At 47.3% G+C, this 4,911-nt stretch overlaps 1 non-coding gene across 1 annotated transcript; it reads left to right on the forward strand.

Moving 5' to 3' along the window:
• The first annotated feature begins 4,624 nt into the window (after positions 1–4,624).
• Positions 4,625–4,697, forward strand: Trnan-guu (transfer RNA asparagine (anticodon GUU)). The gene has a single exon. It is a non-coding gene; the product is annotated as a tRNA-Asn (tRNA).
• Positions 4,698–4,911: the final 214 nt, after the last annotated feature.

The following is a 4,911-nucleotide window of genomic DNA, read 5'->3' on the forward strand; positions in this document are numbered from 1 at the left end:
GTTTAACCACTGGTTGGTGTCACCAAAAGTCATCCTATGGAGGACCGACGACATGCCAAGAACCGAACATGCTTGCCATGTGTGCAAGACCTTCTCCAACTGCGGCGAAACACGTAGGCGCGGTGTCCTGGCTAGAATTCAAGTCTAAAGTTCTTGTATTGTTGACTCTATGAGACGAGCCACGGAAGAAGTGAAAGTCGAAAGTACTGCGCGGCGGTACGCATCCGTCTCCTGTTTATTGTTGAATTGTTGACTGATTAGATGAGTCGTTTAGCTTATCCTTATGGTCTCCTACTTCGTACTGCCAACTGTCGTACTGCCCATATCAGATTATTATCGTCTTAAAGTATCCTATTCAGAAAGTTTTAACAAGTATTCTACAGGAAATTTACAGGTACTCATTTAGCAGGTGTGTGTATTGTCGTGCTATATTGCCATCAAGCAGGAGACCTACCATGTGTCTCGGCAAGCTACCAGAGCTTGTATTGTTGACTGATTAGATGAAGCACAAAATTAGCGAGCCCATCTTCCTTATCTTTTAGCCTGCCTCTCCGTATATCCTTAAGTTACTGATTTGCTTTATTTTCCCCAACCAAGTCAACAACTGAGGCCAGTTCTAAAACTCTGCCCCATTGCTTTTGCACTTGAGTGTAACGCTGTATCGTGTGCTTCAGAAGAGCGTCAACTCCCCTGTGCTGTACAATTTACTCACCCCAAAATTCCGATAGATATATTCCTTGTGTTGCGGCGTTAGTATATTCTAAATTCATTTAACTAACCGGCCAATTTAAATTTAATAATACCCTCTACTACTCGAACCCTTTATACTGCCACTGTTTCGCGAAGTTTTTTGCTCCTAACCTCCCAGCCCCTCCCAAGCCACGTTCGTACGTAGTAACTGATTATATTTCTCATTCGTTCTTTACCCCAGCAGTCACCACCATGCACCACTCTACACCTGTTTACCCAAGCTTGATATGCGATTTCGACTGCTACTAACGTGTAAAAAATCTGTTGTCTTTTGGTTACTTTCCCAACATGTATTCCCACAGCTTCTTCAAACGTTAAGTTACTTAATCCAAAATATTTCTTAAAACAGGACAACAGGTACACCGGTACCTTACACTCGAAGACGGCGCGCCTCACCGTTTCTATTTGACCGCAAAGCTCGCAGTCCCTTCTGCGGCTTTTACCCCACAGGTAACACTTGTCCCTCACTGGTATGACCTCAGGCGCCATTTTCCACAGGAATGATTTTCTTTTGCCTTCTAACCAGTAACTATGAATTCTTTTCCAACCTTCCGCTGTTACTGTAGATGGATATTTCTCTATTTCTTTCACCATGAGCTCTCGACTGAGCTTCCGCTGTAGTCTTTCCTCTTGTCTAATCTTTTCAATTGCAGCAAAGTGTGCTTCCCTGCTTCATAAATTGCTGGCTGCCATTGGACTCCTATGATCCATCCCATGTTGGCGAAAATGTCTTATGTTTATTCCCAGCCAAAATTTTGCTACCTGCTGTCCGATCTCCTTGCCATCAACAACAACAACAACATATATATTGTGATGATGAAGTGGGGAGGTTTTCCACTCTAGGAGTGGAACGCTACCCCATAGCTAGGGGTCTAATATGAGTGGTGACAATGATCAGTGATGACGATGAGAGATGACGGGAATGATCGAAGTGGTGATGACGATGCTTGACGTGATCGTGGTGGTGGGAGTGTCCGAGGGCGCTGCTGGGGTCATAGTGAGTCCTTGAGGCCTGTCGCCTCAAAGAAGTCAACCACGTGACGTAAGGCCGTCCTGGAGTCGGCCGCGGTGTCCCAAGGGCCGAGGATGGTCGACAAGTTGAAGGGGCGGCAGCCAAGGGTGGCAAGCTGCGACTGCAGTGCACGCCTCTCGTTGAGATAGGTCCGGCAGCTGAGGAGTATGTGCTCAACGTTGGCAAGTACGCCACACTCGTTGCACATAGGGCTATCCTCACAGCCTAGCTGGTATCGATAGGACGGAGTGAAGGCCACATTCAGACGTAGCCTGTGGATGAGTGACTTCAGAGGACGAGGAAGCTTTGCAGGCAGTCGGTATGACAGCGTTGGGTCTACATTCCCCAAAGAGGACATAGTTGGAATGTCGTGTTGCCACTGTAGGGTAGACCAGGAATCGGACAAATGCCTGAGGAGGGATCTTCTGTCTCCTCTCGAGAGTATAATGGTCCTTGCCATCAAACATCCTATATATTCCACGTAAAGAATGTGCTTGTGACAATTGTTTCAGATCAGCAATCTGTAGGCCCCCAACTTCAATAGGCAGCTTCATTTTCTCTTGCGCTACCCACTGCGTTTTCCCATCCCATATAAACTGAAATCAGTTTCTCAATTCTACGACATATTTCAAGAGAAGGGTAAGCGACAGAAAACAGGTACGCACATCTCGGTATCATAATTCTTTTGACAATATGCGCTCGAGCTGTAAGTTGCGTCACTGGTTCAACATAGTATTCTTTCAATTTTTCCAAGTATTTTTCCAACTGCATCCAATTATTGTGTGAAACCCCGTCCTTATTAAACCTGACTCCGAGGATTTTCGTCTCCTCCACAATGCTCAAACCCAGATCTTTCCTCGGCTTCTCCTCACCTAAATATATCAATTTTGATTTGTCTCTTTTTATTTTCGCCACGCTCATTGTCCCATATTCTTCCGTTACTTCTAGAGCTTTCTCAACTTCCTTTTCGCCTTGAACTACCATAGTGAGATCTTCTGTATAGGCCACTATGGTTTTACACTGTACTGCCCCAGGTAATCCAACCCCTTTCACTCTCAGACTCGTTCAGCTCTCGTAATAACCTATCAAAGGCTAACACATACAGCAGGGGAGAAAGGGGGCAACCTTGCCTTACTCCTTTCTTGGCCTGAAAGCTCTTGCCCAATTGCCCATTGATGAGTAGCCTACTCCTGGCGTTTTCATACATTGCTCCTATTCTGTTTATTATTGGATTTTCCCAATTCCTTCCCAATTCCTTCTAATGTTTCTCTTCAATATGCGTATTTAAGCCGGTCAAATGCATTTTCTTGGTCCAAGGTCTTGAGAATACTCATTATTCTCCTTCTGGTTGTCCATTCTATAACATCTCTCAGCTCCCAAATTTTACCTTTGGATTCTTCGACCTTTAACTGCAGCACCCTGTGATAGTGACACCCATTCTTCCATATTTCCTTGTATTCGGCAACACGACTGCCCTTGCTAATATTTTATAATCTAAATATCAACCTTCGCCTTTCTGCCACCTTTTTTTTTTGCCTTCCTAGATACCCTTTTCCTTTCAAACCCATACCCCGGCCCTTCTTATCAACGTCCTCGCTTTCTTGTCCTTCACTTTCCTCGTATTGCCAACTGCCAACTTTCCTCCTTGCTACGAGAGCCACATATATGTATTGGCATCATCGTGGAATACCAGCCATAGTAGTGGCTGGCTCCCTTTAACGCAACAAGTACAAGTCAAAGTACAAAGCACTAGTCTACAACCATCGCAACGCCAACACCCGAAGACGAGCTCACGGCAGGTCTGGGATTGATGTACGTGCTAGATGCCACCTCGCAACAAACCAAAACTCACGGAGAGTTGCTCGTGGGACAGCAGCACGAAGGATATTAGAAGCGGATGATATACCTACCATTCCTTTCTTCGAATAGGGTCGCTGATGTTTGCCACCACCTACCAAACTGGACGGCCCCAAGGACTGCTCTCTCCCTGTATAGCACTCTACGGATGCCCGCTATGACCCTGTTCAGTACCTCAACGGCGGTGCGAGCACGGCCACCGTGCACAGCTATGCAGCGTGCTATCCAGACCTGGTAGTTTATTTCCACCGCCAGGAGTACAAACTGGCGTCTATCGCAGACCGGAACTGGGAGCGAGCTCAGTAACTGGACCGTGCTCTACCGAATGAACGGAATGCCGTAAAGCACCTCAGCCTTGTGCCACAAAAAATCCCGGAGCAGACAATTGCGAAAAGCGTGCTCCGATGTTTCAAAGCTAGGGCAGAGAAAGGGCAAAAAGGCCTGGTCAAACCGAAGCGGGACAACCTGTCCCTGAGAGGTAAAACGTCGTGCGCAAGACGCCACTGCAAGCTTGCACGGCGCGCATCCAACCAGCCGGCCGTAATATGACGCCACGCGATCGGCCGAGGCACAGCCGAGCTCGCCGTCGGAAGGAGCTTCAGAAGAGCGGCATAAAACTGCTTGACGGACCAGACAAAGAAATCCTCCAACGGGAATGATGCGCGTAGGCGACGGACGTTCAAACGTACTCTCTCAAGTGCGAGGCCACAAACTCAGAGCGCGGTCTATTCTGCACAAGCGGACGAAACAGACGTACATGAGAGAACTGATGATCTGAGGCTGGAACAACATAGAAGGGACAAACACATACAAGGCCTCAAGCTGCCTAAGAAATTAACGATGAAAGATGACAGTCACTGAAAAGGTTTGAAAAAGGCGTCGATCGCTGTCGTTTGAATGTGTGTATGAGTGTGCAAAAATGTAAGAGTGAAAGGAGGATGAGTGAGAGAGAGTGACTGGTTTGTCCATTCAGATGACGCACCCTGGAAGTCGCTGCGAAGGCGTGTTAGCTTAGCTCAATTGGTAGAGCCCTGGACCGTTAATCCAGAAGATGTGGGTTCGAGTCCTACAGCTGGCTAACCTTTTCAGTGACTTTCATCTTTGAAATAGACGATCCAGGGTCACTAGCCAGGGTCACTAAGGCCGTCAAAAATTGCCTTTATCCCGAGCGCAAGAGACTTGATTCTTACGTGCGGAACCCGCAAACCGCCAACCTCTCTCGGCTGCTACATACGTGCACGGGATACCCACTCAGCTCCGTTGCCCCAGATGAACCGAAAGGCCGTACGAGT

Source organism: Ornithodoros turicata, chromosome 9, assembly GCF_037126465.1.
Source record: "Ornithodoros turicata isolate Travis chromosome 9, ASM3712646v1, whole genome shotgun sequence".
Lineage (NCBI taxonomy): Eukaryota > Metazoa > Arthropoda > Arachnida > Ixodida > Argasidae > Ornithodoros > Ornithodoros turicata.